Source organism: Mobula hypostoma, chromosome 7 (assembly GCF_963921235.1).
Source record: "Mobula hypostoma chromosome 7, sMobHyp1.1, whole genome shotgun sequence".
Classification (NCBI taxonomy): Eukaryota; Metazoa; Chordata; class Chondrichthyes; order Myliobatiformes; family Myliobatidae; genus Mobula; species Mobula hypostoma.
The window spans coordinates 63,647,611-63,665,994 of record NC_086103.1 but is presented as its reverse complement, the minus strand read 5'-3'; positions in this window follow the sequence as shown (position 1 = coordinate 63,665,994).

Here is an 18,384-nt window from a genome sequence, read left to right as displayed (position 1 = left end):
TAAATGGGGAAAGAATTCAAAGTTCTGAGATGCAACGGGACTTGGGAGTCCTCGTACAGGATTCCCTTAAAGTTAACCTCCAGGTTGAGTCGGTAGTGAAGAAGACGAATGCAATGTTGGCATTCATTTCTAGAGGAATGGAGTATAGGAGCAGGGATGTGATGTTGAGGCTCTATAAGGCGCTGATGAGACCTCACTTGGAGTACTGTGGGCAGTTTTGGTCTCCTTATTTAAGAAAGGATGTGCTGACATTGGAGAGGGTACAGAGAAGATTCACTAGAATGATTCTGGGAATGAGAGGGTTAACATATGAGGAACGTTTGTCGGCTCTTGGACTGTATTCCTTGGAGTTTAGAAGAATGAGGGGAGACCTCATAGAAACATTTTGAATGTTAAAAGGCATGGACAGAGTGGATGTGGCAAAGTTGTTTCCCATGATGGGGGAGTCTAGTACGAGAGGGCATGACTTCAGGATTGAAGGCCGCCCTTGCAGAACAGAAATGCGAAAAGATTTTTTTAGTCAGAGGGTGGTGAATCTATGGAATTTGTTGCCACGGGCAGCAGTGGAGGCCAAGTCATTGGGTGTCTTTAAGGCAGAGATTGATAGGTATCTGAGTAGCCAGGGCATCAAAGGTTATGGTGAGAAGGCGGGGCAGTGGGACTAAATAGGATAAAATGGATCAGCTCATGATAAAATGGCGGAGCAGACTCGATGGGCCGAATGGCCTACTTCTGCTCCTTTGTCTTATGATCTTATGGTCTAAGTTTCCAAGATAAAGAAGAAGAAAACAGTCCATCTTGCCGGATCATAAGATAGATAAAGTTTGCATAAATTCTTCTTTAAAAGCCTATTTGACATAGCTGATAAACTTCCTAATTAGAATTGACAGACTAAAAAGCTGTCTTCCTCCACTCTCCTTCTCTCCAGACACCTGGACACCACCTCTACTTAGATAAAAAACTAAAACCTATAAGGAATTGCATCAGACATATTCATGTCAAATGCTGTAGTTCCTGTATAAATGATAATCAATATGAAAGGAAACTGAATTGATTAGGCTGTGCCAAAAACATACAGTAAATTAGAGAGCACAGAGCAAACAGATAGCATAAATAGATTAAATAAATTGGATGACACATCAATACTTGGACAGGCTGCAGTTAAATCTTTTAATGAAGAGTTTATGACAAAATTTTGCCAAAGTATCAAATACCAATATCAGACAAGTTACAAATAATTGGAAATGACTTGGCATGGCAAACACTCAGTACTTAAAGAGGTTTCTACAGGTTATTAGCTTTGAGATGATGAGGAACTTCGGAAGATTACTTTGCAAAGGAAACCTAGAGGATCTATCTTTAAAGGATTTTGAGAGGTCTCATTTGGTAAAATTTATTAGGTACGTAGTGTAAAAATGTGTGTGTGTGTGTGTGTGTGTGTGTGTGTGTGTGTGTGTGTGTGTGTGTGTGTGTGTATATAAAGAGCACTGATTATTAACATCAGGAAAGTTTTTTTGAAGGAACTAATTAGAGGGAGGATAAGATGTGGAGGAAGGCAGAGGATAAAGGGTTGAGTCTCAGTAGGTGGCATGGTGTCTCTATGACCCACTCTGTGGAAAGGTGACAAGTAGGAGTGAATAGATGTTCAGCAAGGCCACAAAGGAACAAGCAGAAGGAACCAATGAAACACAAGAGATATGCAGTTGCTGGAAATCTTGAACAACACACACAAAATACTGGAGGAGCTCAGCAAGTCAGGCAGCATCTATGGACAAAAGGAAACAGTAGATCTGTTATGCCAAGACTCTCCATCAATCCCAGTGAAGGGCCTCAGTCTGAAATGTTAGCTATTTATTTCCCGTTGTAGAATCGGCCTGACCTGCTGAGTTCTCCCAACATTTTGCATGTGGAACCGATGACTGATGCTAATAAGTGCATATGCCAAGGGGAAGAGGGCAGGTCTAGCACAAAGGATAGAGAGTGATAATAATGTTAATAAGTAATGAAATTAAGGCATTAGGAGAATGGCACTGAATAAAAACTGGGTACATGAAGTGCTAAGAGATGTTGAAAAAAGCTATGATTCACAAATCACAATTTAATGATTAGGGCTCACCCATTTAAGACACTAAATTCACTGAGGTGAACTTAACTCACTAAGGTGAGCTGTTTATTCTCAGGAGTGTGTGTCTTTAAAATTTTATCACAGGATGACGGAAAGAGAGCTTTGATATGTTTAAGGTACAGGTAGATAGATAACTGGTGATCAAGGGGATGCCAGTTACTCTGAGTACTGATGAGTGCAGAGTTGATGCTATAGTTACATCACATTTGCTAATATTAAATACCAGAAGAACTGACTGTCTTCTCTTACTCTTGATTTATATACAGTAATTGGATGTTTCCAAAGCTTCTACCACACCAGTCAGCCCGTAAGTTTTGGTAACTCTTTTCTCCACTACTTCACATCACCTTTCACCTCCCATTCGAAACGTAAAGATCAGAAATTACAGTGAAATAGCAAACAGAAGACTGAGAGAGAGAGGCAGAACAAAATGACCAAGGCAATAAAGAGAACAGTACAGGAACAAAATAGATAAATAAGAGAAAATTCATCTCCTCAATCTAATAAGCCCAATGTTCATGATTTCTTTTCTCATATGTAAACTATGATGTTATTTATTATAAGATAAGATGAGATAAGATAAAACTTTATATATCCTGAAGGAAATTACTGTTGCAAGGTTGCTCTGTCAAAAATAAATACTTCAACATACAAAATGTAAGCACTGAGGTACTAGAAAATACAAAAAGTGTATTAAAAAACAATAGTGCAAAATACAGAAGTGCAATTAAACCATATACTTAGATACTTAAGGAGAAGGAGTTGTAGAGTCTTACAGCTACAGGGAGAAAGGATCTCCTGTGGGGTTCAGTGTTGTACCTCGGCGAAAGCAATCTGTTACTAAAAGTGCTCCTCTGTTTGTCCAGTATGTCATGGAGGGAGTGAGAGGGATTATCCATAATGCTCCATGGCTTCTGCAGCATCCTTCTCTCAGATACAACCACCGGGGAATCCAGTTCCACCCTCAGACAAGCGTATTGATCTCCTTGGCATCAGCTGCTCTCACCCTGCTGCCCCAGCAGACTACAGTGCAGAATAGAATGCTGGCTCCACTGAGTCATAGAACATCTGCAGCACAGTACTGCCAATGTCAAATAACTGGAGCCTCCTCAGAAAGTACAGTCAGCTCTGGCCCTTCTTGTACAGAACCCCTGTAATTTCAGTCCAGTCCAGTTTATTGTCCAGGTGAGTTCCCAGGTTTTTGTGTCCCCGATGACTTCTACTTCCATTCCCTTGATGCAGATGGGAATGCAGGGGCTTTCATCTTCCTGAAGTCCACAACAAACTCTTTTGTCTTAGTGATGTTGAGCTACAGGTGATTTAGCCCACACCACTCAACATAGTTGTCCACCACTCTTCTGTATGCAACCTCTTGACCCCAGCTGATACAGCCCACAACTGCCAAATTGTCCGGAAACATCTGCAGGTGGCAGGACTCTGAGTTGTATCTGAAGCCCAAAGTGTAGACAGTGAACAGGGAGGGGGGGCAGGACAGTCCCCTGAGGTGCCCCTGTCTGCTAACGACACTATCTGATACACAGCTCTGAAATCTCACCTAATGTGGCCCTCCACACAATTTTTGAAAAAAACTTTTGCTTCATTTACTTTACCTAACCTACATTTATGAGTTGCAATATCATTAGTCTCTGGGTTCAGCAAGGAAGATTTTTCTTGTCACGTTGGATATTAGATTCCTCCTCCTGGTTCATGCTAGCACTGAGGTTTGAAACTCAGCCAAATATTTCAATCAAGGACAATTTGACTGATTGATGCTCATGATTCCACGTGGTCAGAATGTATATTTGTCACTGTTATTTGATTATCAAAGCCATCAATAGCCACATTTTTAAAAACTTATTCCATGCACAACTTAATTGAAAATCCAATTTGTTGACAATCTTGATGGCATGAGAACAACCACGATGACTGATACCATATCATAACACAAGGAATAAGGGTCAATATATCCAGTTTCTGTCATGAATGATTAAACTTCTAATCAGATTATAGAAATCCACAGGAGGTAGTGTGTTGGAAGCTCACAGCACCAACTACATTTTGGCAACTCATATGAAAATTCTTTGATTAATCAGACCATTCCTCTTGCTATGATTTAACACTGTGTCCTTGGCACAATTAAGCACAGACAAAATTAATTTCTGCTAACAGAGTATCCTTGTACAATTAGGCACAGACAAAATTAACGCCTCCAAAGCGTTCTTACCAATATAACCCTTGGTTCGGCTAACGGCTTAATCTAGGGGATGATAGCCCACGGCCCGGCCAAACTTAAGAAATCTCGTTTGGGTGGATGCTGCACGATGTGTCGCCTGTTACAAATCAGTACCACAAAATAATAAACAGTACACAATTAAATGATTGAGCTTTATAATTGTTACTTTGACTATATGGTTAGTAAAGAAACAAAAAAAAAAGGCCCATTCTCATGAAATAGTCTGATGCGCAAACGTTGGTGCTCACGGTTGTGTCCATTTGTCCCTGTCGACCTCCTCCAAGGATAGCTGACCCTCATACCCTCGGCCTCTCGCTCCTCAGTCCAGTCTGTCCAGTGGTCTACCAACTCTCTCCATTCGCCTCTGCTCTCTTGGTCTCTCCCCGACAAAGGACCGCGAAATCCCTTCTCCCAGACCCACAAGAAAGAACAACATCCCACTCACTAGCTAACATACGTTCCAAAGGTCCCGTTATCCCTATTCATAACCCAAACATTGCTGCTACAGAGAAACCAATACCTTAGCAGTGAAACAGTACAGAGAGGCCATTACATTAGCAGTGAAACCTTACAGCGCGTTACACCAACTTGTTGGCACAGTCCAGTAGGTTATGGACGCTCTCTGCTTGACTGGTTGCATCCAGCTACAGCATCAGGTGAGAAAATCAACAGCACTCATGCAACTGTAAGTCACCACCCAAAGCATTCTTACCCTCCGACAAAATAACATGGCTGCCGTGAGTAGGATCCATGACAGTAATTTGCCAAGCCTTTTCTTCAGCAGCTGCAAAACCCATAATGTCTGCCACCTGAGAAGATAATTAAACAGAGGCACAACATTGTTAAACATTGTCAATTCCAGTGTGGTCGCCGGCCACTCAACCATGGTTTTCGGTTGGGCGCCGGACGCTCAGAGAGATTCGGCGGGGGGTGGGCGCCTGGCGATCAGCCGGGGGCCGTGGTCGAGTGGTTAGCGACTTGGGCCAGCTCCCCCACCAGACTTAATCTGCTGAGGAGGGTGTGAGGACACCCAGCAGGACTAAAAAAAGCAAGACCTGACAAAGGGCAGATGAGCTCCTTGTGAGCCAACAGCCATCTTCCGTGGAAGAGATTAAAGCCTCACCACATATCTATGAATCGTATGCTATGCACTTAGTTAGAAGAGACATGATGAACTTGGGCACTGCCCAAGGCCTCCGCCTAAGGATGGGCCGAGCTCGAAGAAGCGGCCGCGGCTGGAGGCCAACATGGCCTCAGGCTCGAGTCCAGCGGGGGTGGCGGCGAGCAGTGCCAAGGTGGCCAGCGAGAACAAACTGGAGGAGAGGCTGTACTCAGTGCTGTCGCAAGATCGAAGAAGGTGGAGGTGCATAGCCGCCAACCCTGGATTTGGGACGGCACACACTGACTGACTGACAACATTGTCAACTCCAAGTCCCTGTGAAAGATGGAAAATTATCAGCATGATAGTTATGAGTGGAACAAAATCCTAGCCTATAGGGACTCTAGCAGTGCTGAGAGCCCCTTTCTCCTGGTCAGCAAGGGTCAACAACAATAAGGCACAACAATTACAATGTTCTGTGAATGAATTTTTAAAACACAAAGTTGTTTTAATGAGGAATGTTATTCAATAGTCTGGAAGAAATTCACTTAATCAAGAAATCTTTTGGATTCAGTCATCAGATATATATGAGCACTGATGACATTATGAAGCATAAAATGGTCAATGCAGAGACAGTTACAGCAAGGGGAAACAATAATGTGATTTGAATTAATGACATGTGATTAACCCAGTGAATGCATGGAGATGAAAACCACTCAGTAAACCGTAAGATATTTAAAAAGGTAAAAATATTACAGAATATTTATGTTAGAAATACGTCAAAGATAAAGGAAGCCAATTCTTTAAGAAAAGGAAAACTCGAAGCCAACTTTACTTGAGGTTTTTCTGTGCAAGGAGTTTAAATATTCTTGAGGGTTTGCTCTAAGCCATAGGAAAAGGGAACAAACCAGAGGACAAAATATTGAGACGTAGCAATGATTTGTGAAAATAGCAAGGTTACATTAATTTCAATCAACCAGAGATAAATTGTGACTGCTGAAGTGGCCTAGAGTCTGAATTAATAAAAGGAATGCATGATTGCTTCATGACATACCCTGTAAGGGATGCCACATGAAGAAACCTTCAGCTTGACTTAATGGTAAGTGACCTGGCAGAAAATCGTAAGTGGAGTTCATGGCACCTCTGTTTGATAATGAACACAAAGTATTAACTATTGACTTGAGCTAGGAACAGACACTGAGGTGAAATAGTTGAGCATGTGATCATGTAAGTGCAACTAGTTATTTGTTGATTCTTCATTTGTCATATTGCTGGTTGTCAACATGGCAAGTAAACCATAGCCAAGTGAAGTGATGTAAGCTAATGAACTAAACTCCCTGTTGCACAGAAGTGCATGCATTACCACCATACTCAGTCCAGTTAATTAATTGTTCATAGCATCTGTACTGTATCCAGTTAATTAAAAGCTGAGTGGTAGAACCTGGGAAGAGTATCAGCACAGGTGATGGGAATGATAGGAAGAGCCAATCATTGAGCACATTACAAGGAGCACGACCACGAAAGAGCAGTATCAATTATCAAGTCCCTCAGCAACCAGACCATGCTTTCTTCTTGCTACTACCATTGGGCAGGAGGTACAGGAGCCTTAGGCCCCACAACACCAGGTTCAGGAACAGTTATTACTCAACAACCATCAGGCTCCTGAACCAATGTGGATAATCCACTCACCTCAAAGCTGAACTGACTCCACAACTTATAGACTTGCTTTTAAGAATTCTACAACTTATGTTCTCAGTATTATTTATTTGTCACGATCTGGCATGATTTGTTCTCTTTTACACACTGGATGTTTGTCAGTCTTTGTTGTGTATAGTTTTTCATAAACTCTATTGTATTTCTTTATTTTCCTGCGTATTCCTGCAAGAAAATGAATCTCAAGGTGACATATATGTACTTTGATAATAAATTTACCTTGAACTTTGACCTGATGAAAATGTGAGGAGAATAAAATAGATTAGTGCAAGTGGGTTATTGGTCAGTTTGCTCTTAGATGGCCATGTTTCTGTGCTGTATGAGTGTATGGCCACTATGATTGAACCCAGGGCCTCACATGTGCAACTATCCCACTGGGCTAGATCCCCGGCATTAGAGTCCAATGCTGACAGCTTCCATAAATTCCTGAGCTGAGTAGCTAGATACACTGAGTTTCTCCAGCATTTGTGTGTGTTGCTTTGGATTTCCAGCATCTGCAGACTCTCTGGTGTTTACGCTGTTTAGCTTTTCTTCCCTCCACAGCTGGCACCTGTTGCACAGGCCATTCATTTGTTTCAGGATTCATACTTTAAAGGTAAATTTGGATGTGTTTTATTTAATATGTCTTTATTTCAATGCATATTAATTTTCTTAATTATTTTTAACTTGTAACCATTTTAATCCTTCTTAGTTTTCTTCAAATGTTGGACAGTGATCAGTCCTTAATTCCTAACACAACCCATTGGCTCTCACAGAAGGGCCACAGCAATGATGTCAATGACCCCCTGAGAGCAGTGAGGTTATAAAGATTTAGTCTGGCTCATAAACAGGCAGTAATTGTGAGACACTACTTGGGATGTCTACAACCCAGCCTTGGTATGAGATCTTTTTTAAAAATTGTTCAGCAATATACTATGATTTCAGGTTTACCACATTCTCAAGTCATTTGCAAACCATTTGTTTGACATATATTTTAAAAAGTTAATTTTTTTCTTAAAAGTTAAATGGTTCAAGTTCACATAACCATGAAGCAATAGCTACATCTGAGGATTTAATACGATCAAATATGATTGATTGTGCACCGTTCATTGTCTCACAGGAAGCAATCACTCAAAGGTTAGGTGAATATCCCAAAAGCTGGAACCCATTGGGTTCCAAAATGGCTCAGCAGGAGATGGAAAAGTAAGATTTCATGTCATCCACACTCAGTGAAGGGCAGGAAGTCGATTTCATTTGAAAAATTTGGGCCTCATTTCAAATACCATTGGCTTTGTAAGCTTTAAATGTAAGTCATGAGCTAAAATATTACAATTTGGTCTGACCAGCATTTCATGTAAAGTAGCTGAATTCAAACTTGAATCCAGTAAAATGCAAGTGCTTAAATATATTGAAACAACCAGGAAATATAAATATATGTCTGCATGAGGAAAATCAGTATAGTTATCTTCTCACTACTGGAGGTCCAAGACAGGAAGAGGTTTCTTGGGCTGGAAATCCTAATGACATCTCAGCATTTCCAGGGAAAATGGCTGCAAATGGAAGTCTTTTCTCCTTTTCTACAAACAACCATCTAGTCACATGTACAGGTACTTAAAGAAACAAATGCATCCCTGCTATTAAAGTATTGATGTTTGTTTACCTCTTCTTACCAGTCCAACTGTTTAGAAATGAACTGCATAGGACTGTCTATAGACACAGTAATAAAGTGAAAGAAAAATTGTTTGGTTTCAAAAGTTAGTTGGGTACCATGGCAGCACAGGAATCTATTGTGTGAGCCATATACAGTGAGAGCTTTACAGACGCTATGCTGCATGCTACACACGTACATTATTTTACATAGAAGGCAGGCCATCAAGGCACTTGCAAACTATGTAATTCCGTGTCATCTTTCAGCTGAATGTAGCTTTACATTCAGTTTATATATTTGGATAGTATGAAAACAATGGCATAGGTCTTAAAGAGAAAAATATTTCTAAATATCAAAGCTTAGAATTGTTGTGGTATGGAAGGTGACTCCTTGGCCCGTCAAGGCTTTGCTGACTCTTATCAGAGCAATCTTCTCAGTTCCATATCCTGTTCTTTCCGCATATACTACAAATGACTCTCTGTCAAACGTCTATCCAATTGCTTTAAAAAAAAGTCAATTCTGTTCCCACAGACAGGACAAGCAGTGAACTTCTGATCCTACCAACTCTGAGTAAGCTTTTCCATCCCCTCTCTGCTTATGCTTTGCCTGTGGTCACTGCTCTTGGGAGAATCTGTTAATGGAAACTCTTACCTATTTTTCCAAGTTGACCAGTGTTTCCCTTGTTTACCTTCCTCAAATCAGTTCATTTTGCTGGAAATGGATTAAATCTAAATTCTCCATCTAAACATAGTTGAAAAAATAATTAAGTTTGAAGATAACATTATTATTATTATTACTTTTATTGTCACCAAACAATTGATACTAGAGCGTATAATCATCACAGTGATATTTGATTCTGTGCTTCGCGCTCCCTGGAGTACAAATCAATAGTAAATATAATAAAAATTTAAATTATAAATCATAAATAGAAAATAGAAAAGGGAAAGTAAGGTAGTGCAAAAACAACGAGAGGCAGGTCCGGATATTTGGAGGGTACGGCCCAGATCCCGGTCAGGATCCGTTCGACAGTCTTATCATAGTTGGAAAGAAGCTGTTCCCAAATCTGGCCGTACGAGTCTTCAAGCTCCTGAGCCTTCTCCCGGAGGGAAGAGGGACGAAAAGTGTGTCGGCTGGGTGGACTGTGTCCTTGATTATCCTGGCAGCACTGCTCCGACGGCGTGCGGTATAAAGTGAGTCCAAGGACAGAAGATTGGTTTGTGTGATGTGCTGGGCTGTGTTCACGATCTTCTGCAGCTTCTTACGGTCTTGGACAGGACAACTTCCAAACATTGTCAACAAATTAATATTTAAAGTGTCGGATGACTGGTTAGGGGATTTAAAAAGTTATAAATGAAAAATATCAATTGTAAGAGCATGAAAATCATTGGAAAATGTATGATGCACTGACACAAAAACTACCTACATTTCGATTCTTTTAGTAGCTCAAATAAATGCTTCTTACTTTTGTTAAAAGTAGGGGCAGTTCCTCCATTCAGTAAAATCTTTTTCAGTATACTGCAGACTTTAACTTTAACTCTGGATTAATGTAATGATGTGTGAAAACGTTTCCTGGGAATATACTACAGTCTTCAGGTGTCACCAGTGACCCGTAAAAATCAATGAGATGTGGCTCTCGTTGAATTAGGCTTAATGTTCAATCAGTGAAATTAAAAACAAAGGATTCAATTTGTAATTACTATGTGAAAACTAAAAATAAATTCCTTTGTTATCTCCCTGTCCTACAAACTAATACTTAATTGCTTCGCAATCAAATATCTGGTATTTTGGGTCTCTGACCTATTGCTGTATATTCGGTTCAGCACACAATGACTTGCCTCATTAATATTAGGGCTTCAACATCTAATTAAGATGAAAGTGGTTAATTTTGCAGTTGCGGGGGGAGGTATAGGGATACAAGAATGCAAAGTACTTTGTTAAATTGTTCCGAGATTTCTTTGGATTAACTTGTGATATCACATTCAGTGACCCATGGAATGAATTCTCACGCCTGAATTTCTCTTTGCTCTTGTGCTATATATAGCATTGATGTGACGTGGCTGGCTCTTGGCAAGCTTCAGCTGCAGAGCCTGTGTTTACTGGTCTAGCACTGTCCTTTATCCACTAAACAAATGAATCTTTCAAGCAAATCAGTTCCTGAAGGCTCTAATAGCCCTTGGGAATACAGTGTACACTGACAGAAAACAAATTTCAGTTTGTACAGTTTTATGTTTGCGAGAGTATCCTAGATCTTCTTTAATTACCTAACAGCCACAGCATTTATTTAATGTTATTTTTATTTAGAGATACAGCACGGTAACAGGACCTTCCGACTCAGCGAGCCCACGCCACCAAATTATACCAATGCAGCCAATTAATATAGTAGCCTGTACATCTTTGAAATGTTGGAGGAAACAAGAGCGCCCAGAGGAAACCCGCGCAGCCATGAGGAGAACGTACAGACTCCTTACAGATAGCAGTGCAAATTGAACCCGTTTCACTGGCTCTGTAATAAAGTTACACCCATTTTACGTGTAAAGTGTAAACATTGGACACTTCTGTCTGCCTTAGGGAATAAATCTGCTTTGATTGATTTTAATTTGTTTCTAGATGTCAGAAGTTCAAGGATTTGAGTTGAATATAGGCAAATATCAGCACAGTTTCTGGATAGGAGCTTTTGTCTGAAACAGTGTTACACGACTTAACGACATTTATTATTGTCACATACGGAGATACAGTAAAAAGTTTGTCTTGCATACTATTCATACAGATCAGACCATTGCACAGAGCATTGAGGTAGAGCAAGGTAAAACAATAATAATGCAAATAAAGTGTAAAATGTTTACGCGCTCTGCCGTAGTGCCACATTATTACGGCTCAGGCCGTTGCGGAGTTCGGAGTTCAATTCCAGCGCTGTTCTGTAAAGAGTCTGTACGTCCTCTGTGTGAAACGCATGGGTTTTCCCCAGATGCTCCGGTTTCCTCCCATAGTCCAAAGACATATTGGGTAAGCGAATCAGTCATTGTAAATTGTCCCTTGATTAAGTTAGTGTTAATCGGGTTTGACGGGGGGGGGGGGTTCACGACGTGGCTTCGACGGCCACAAGGGCCTACTCTGCTCAGTAAATAAACTACAGAGAAAGTGCAGTGCAGTCACATCTGCCAGAAGTGCATACGACTGGGTGATCTGGAAGACCGTGTAAGGAATCTGGAGCAGCAGCTGGATGACCTTCGACTCATAAGGGAGAATGAGGCAGTCATAGATGAGAGCTACAGGGAGGTAGTCACACCTAGGCTGTTGGAAGCAGGTCGTTGGGTGACATTCAGAGGGGGGAAAGCGAAGGTGAGCAGACAGGTTGTGCAGAGCACCCTTGTAGTCATTCCCCTGAATAATAAGTTTACCAACCTGGATACTGTTGACGGGGACGACCGATCAGGTGTGAGCCACAGTGGCAGGGCCTCCGGCACTGAGTCTGACCCTGTAGTGCAGAAGGGTGGGACGGAGAAGAGGAGAGCTGTCGTCATTGGAGACTCTATAGTTAGGGGAGCAGACAGGAGATTTTGTGGACGTAAGAAGGACACCCGCATGGTTTGTTGCCTCCCAGGTGCCAGGGTCCGGGATGTCTCTGACCGGGTGCACGACATCCTGGTACGAGAGGGAAAGCAACCAGAAATCGTGATACATGTTGGGACCAACGACATAGGCAGGAAGAGGGATGAGGTCCTGAAGTGTGAGTTTCAGGAATTAGGCAGAAGGCTGAAGAACAGGACCTCAAGGGTGACATTCTCAGGATTGCTGCCAGTGCTACATGACAGAGATGGTAAGAATTGGAGGACATGGCAGTTCTATGCGTGGCTGAGGAGTTGGTGCAGGGAGCAGGGTTTTAGATTTTTAGATCATTGGGATCTCTTCTGGGGAAGGTGGAACCTGTACAGATTGGATGGGTTGCACCTGAACTCGAGGGGGAGCAATATCCTTGCAGGTAGGTTTGCTAGCATAGTTCAGGAGGGTTTAAACTAATTTGCGAGGGGGATGGGACCCAGAGCGATAGAGCAGTGAAAGAAGTGCATGGAGTAAAGCCAGATCTAACATACAGAGAGGCTCTGAGGAAAGAGAAGCAGAATGAACGGTGTAAAGGTAGTGAGGTAGAAGGGCTGAAATGTGTGTACCTCAATGCAAGAAGCAACAGGAACAAAGGTGATGAACTGAGAGCTTGGATACATACATGGAATTATGATGTAGTGGCCATTACAGAGACTTGGCTGGTACCAGGGCAGAAATGGATTCTCAATATTCCTGGATTTCAGTGCTTTAAAAGGGATAGAGAGGGCGGAAAAAGGGGAGGAGGGGTGGCATTACTGGTCAGGGATACTATTACAGCTACAGAAAGGGTGGGTAATGTAGCAGGATCCTCTTTTGAGTCAATATGGGTGGAAGTCAGGAACAGGAAGGGAGCAGTTACTCTACTGGGGGTATTCTATACACCCCCTGGTAGCAGCAGAGATACAGAGGAGCAGATTGGGAGGCAGATTTTGGAAAGGTGCAAAAATAACTGGGTTGTTATCATGGGTGACTTTAACTTCCCTAATATTGATTGGCACCTGATTAGTTCCAAGGGTTTAGATGGGGCAGAATTTGTTAAGTGTGTCCAGGATGGATTCCTGTCACAGTATGTGGACAGGCCGACCAGGGGGAATGCCATACTAGATCTAGTACTAGGTAATGAACCGGGTCAGGTCACAGATCTCTCAGTGGGTGAGCATCTGGGGGACAGTGACCACCACTCCATGGCCTTTATAATTATCATGGAAAAGGATAGAATCAAAGAGGACAGGAAAATTTTTAATTTGGGAAAGGCAAATTATGAGCCTATAAGGCTAGAACTTGCGGGTGTGAATTAGGATGATGTTTTTGCAGGGAAATGTACTATGGACATGTGGTCGATGTTTAAAGATCTCTTGCGGGATGTAAGGGATAAATTTGTCCCGGTGAGGAAGATAAAGAATAGTAGGGTGAAGGAACCATGGGTGACAAGTGAGGTGGAAAATCTAGTCAGGAGGAAGAAGGCAGCATACATGAGGTTTAGGAAGCAAGGATCAGCTGGGTCTATTGAGGAATATAGGGAAGCAAGAAAGGAGCTTAAGAAGGGGCTGAGAAGAACAAGAAGGGGGCATGAGAAGGCCTTGGCGAGTAGGGTAAAGGAAAACCCCAAGGCATTCTTCAATTATGTGAAGAAAAAAAGGATGACAGGAGTGAAGGTAGGACCGATTAGAGATAAAGGTGGGAAGATGTGCCTGGAGGCTGTGGAAGTGAGCGAGGTCCTCAATGAATACTTCTCTTCGGTATTCACCAATGAGAGGGAACTTGATGATGGTGAGGACAATATGAATGAGGTTGATGTTCTGGAGCATGCTGCTATTAAGGGAGAGGAGGTGCTGGAGTTGTTCAAATACATTAGGACAGATAAGTCCCCGGGGCCTGACGGAATATTCCCCAGGCTGCTCCATGAGGCGAGAGAAGAGATTGCTGAGCCTCTGGCTAGGATCTTTATGTCCTCGTTGTCCACGGGAATGGTACCGGAGGATTGGAGGGAGGCGAATGTTGTTCCCTTGTTCAAAAAAGGTAGTAGGGATAGTCCGGGTAATTATAGACCAGTGAGCCTTACGTCTGTGGTGGGAAAGCTGTTGGAAAAGATTCTTAGAGATAGGATGTATAGGCATTTAGAGAATCATGGTCTGATCAGTGACAGTCAGCATGGCTTTGTGAAGGGCAGATTGTGTCTAACAAGCCTGATAGAGTTCTTTGAGGTGGTGACCAGGCATATAGATGAGGGTAGTGCAGTGGATGTGATCTACATGGATTTTAGTAAGGCATTTGACAAGGTTCCACACGGTAGGCTTATTCAGAAAGTTAGAAGGCATGGGATCCAGGGAAGTTTGGCCAGGTGGATTCAGAATTGGCTTGCCTGCAGAAGGCAGAGGGTGGTGGTGGAGGGAGTACATTCAGATTGGAGGATTGTGACTAGTGGTGTCCCACAAGGATCTGTTCTGGGACCTCTAATTTTTGTGATTTTTATTAACGACCTGGATGTGGGGGTAGAAGGGTGGGTTTGCAAGGTTGCAGACGACACAAAGGTTGGTGCTGTTGTAGATAGTGCAGAGGATTGTCAAAGATTGCAGAGAGACATTGATAGGATGCAGAAGTGGGCTGAGAAGTGTCAGATGGAATTCAACCCGGAGAAGTGTGAGGTTGTACACTTTGGAAGGACAAACTCCAAGGCAGAGTACAAAGTAAATGGCAGGATACTTGGTAGTGTGGAGGAGCAGAGGGATCTCGGGGTACATGTCCACAGATCCCTGAAAGTTGCCTCACAGGTGGATAGGGTAGTTAAGAAAGCTTATGGGGTGTTGGTTTTCATAAGTCGAGGGATAGAGTTAAAGAGTCGCGATGTAATGATGCAGCTCTATAAAACTCTGGTTAGGCCACACTTGGAGTATTGTGTCCAGTTCTGGTCACCTCACTATAGGAAGGATGTGGAAGCATTGGAAAGGGTACAGAGGAGATTTACCAGGATGCTGCTTGGTTTAGAGAGTATGCATTATGATCAGAGATTAAGGGAGCTAGGGCTTTACTCTTTGGAGAGAAGGAGGATGAGAGGAGACATGATAGAGGTGTACAAGATAATAAGAGGAATAGATAGAGTGGATAGCCAGCGCCTCTTCCCCAGGGCACCACTGCTCAATACAAGAGGACATGGATTTAAGGTAAGGGTGGGAAGTTCAAGGGGGATATTAGAGGAAGGTTTTTTACTCAGAGAGTGGTTGGTGCGTGGAATGCACTGCCTGAGTCAGTGGTGGAGGCAGATACACTAGTGAAGTTTAAGAGACTACTAGACAAGTATATGGAGGAATTTAAGGTGGGGGCTTATATGGGAGGCAGGGTTTGAGGGTCAGCACAACATTGTGGGCCGAAGGGCCTGTACTGTGCTGTACTATTCTATGTTCTATGTTCTATGTAAACTATAAAGTCCAAGATCATAACGAGGTAGATTGCCAGGTCAAAAGTCCATTTTATCAGAGAAGAAGTCATTCAACAGTCTGATAGCAGTGGGATAGAAGCTGTCTTTGAGCCTGGTGGTATGAGCTTTCAGGCTTTTGTATCTTCCAGTGTCCAGGGTGAATAGTATCTTTGACTATGTTGGCTGTTTTACGGAGACAGTAATAAGTACGGAAAGTATATACATGAAGGGGAGGCTGGTTTCTGTGCTGTGCTGAGCTCTGCCAACAGCTCTCTGCAGTTTCTTGCAGTCACATGCAGAGCGGTTGCCATACCAAGCTGTTATGCATCCAGATAGAATTATTTCGATAATGCATCAATAAAAATTGGTAAGGGTTGACGGGGACATGCCAAATTCCCAGTTCTGTTGTTAAAGATTTTAAAAACTATAATAAGAAGTTGGAGATTAGATTAGACCAAATTATAATCTCAATGTCTAAGCACAAATTGCTTTATTTGAACACTTCACAGAAGTCCCTTCACCTTCACTCACAATGCTGGTAAATCTAGAAGTATAAGAAATCCAGCGCACAACTGCTCTGAATATATCTTAATCTCAAAGTCAAAGTTAAGGTACATTTATTTTCTAAGTATGTATACCATATACAACCTTGAGCTTCGTCTCCTTACAGGCAGCCACAAAGAAATCCAAAGGAACCCATTAAAGAAATTCATCAAACACCCAATGGATAGAAAATAAACAAATTGTGCCAACAATACAAGTAAGTAAATAATTGAAGTTCACAAAAGGGAGCTCATAGTCACGAAGTCAGCCGTCACTGCAGCCTTAGTTCAGTACAGAGACGAGTAAATCTTGCAGGGCAGTAAGCTGAACCAGCCTATCCCTCTCCTCCAGCCCTGACGCCCTGAGCATTTCAATTTGGGCCGGTGCTTAAGTTGTCCAAACCTTGGGCCGTTCCTTGCTCTCTACTGCTTTGATGTGCTCTCAAGCCTGGGCCCAGTCGCCTCAATTCAGCCTGTACCCGACCCCTCCAATTCAACTAAATCAATCACACCTCGGGTCTTTTCTCTCTCTGGGGCCCGGGCTCTGCCTCACCTCCACTTACCTTGCCTCGGTTCTGCCGCATCGAATCGCCACCAGCAATGGCCAAACATTGGTACATTCCCCGCTCTCGTGCCTGGGCCAAGCCACCTCAACTTGGCCCGTACAAGCCGCGCCACCCATCCTGCACCTGCGAGACTTTAGTTCTCACTATCAAAATGCCAGGTAGTACAGACAGTTCAAAAGCTCATCACCAAAAGAGAATATATGGGCTATTGATTGCAGTGATCATTTACTAGAAAAAGTATGATTAATAAATTATTTAGTAATTTCCTTTGTTTTGTTTCCCACCAGAAAGTAGTCACCGCTTCACCAGCATCATCTTAATCCAGCATAATAGTAACAGTAATACTAAACTAATCCTGGATCCAACAGCCAACTGAACATGACATTATATCAAGGCAAGTAATAATGGGAATTGTGACCTTGTAAACAACTGGTAACTTCCAAGCTTTTATGTAAGCAAAGCTCTCATTTGATCCCTGTTTGCCAGAAGCTGTTCACAGTAATTGATTGCACTGAATGTATTGAGAGATTTGATTTGAATCAGTCTGTCTGGTTTTATAGGCAATCAATTATTGAGCTGTCTAAATTACTTCAAGAACCACTTATTATCGGTGTAGTGTCAGTGTTTTAGTATCACAGTCAAATCATTATTAGTAAGTTTATATATAACATTTTGACTTGCCCTTTAAAATAGAAGAAGTAATATTTTAAAAGCAAAATTGGATGGTTAACATGTTGCATATGATATGGTCCCATGCTGACAGTGAGACATTCTGCTTTTACACAGTAAGAGCTTCTAATGTAATTGCACTTGTTTTGAAGTTTTTTAATATAAATGTTAGCTCAGACTAATTTGCATCTATCTAATTAAGAAGAGGAGGTTGGGAGGATATGCACCAGTCCTCACTGAGGGGTCAGTGGTAGAAAGGGAAAGCAGCTTCAAGTTGCAGGGTGTCAGCATGTCAGAGGATCTATCCTGAGTTCAACACATTGATGTTATCACAAAGAAGGCATGCCAGCAGCTCTACTTCATTAGCAGTTTGAGGAGAATGGGCATGTCATAAAAGACTCTTGTATATTACTATAGGTGTACAGTGGAGGGGATTCAGCCTGGGATGGAAGCTCCAATGCACAGGATCAGAAGAGGCTACAAAACATTATAGACTCATCAATTTGATTATGGGCACAACCCCCACCCCACTACCGAGGACATCTTCAATAGGCAATGACTCAAGAATCCCACGTCCATTATTAAAAACATTACCAACCAGGACATACCTTCTTCATATTACTTGATAGGGGAGAAAGTCCAGGAGCCTGAAGATCTACAATCAATGTTCTAAGGACACCTTATTCCCCTCCACCATCAGGTTTTTGAGTGGTGCATGAGCACTACCTCGTTCCAAATAAATTACATTGAACATAGAACATAAAACATTACAACACAGTACGGGCTCTTCATCCC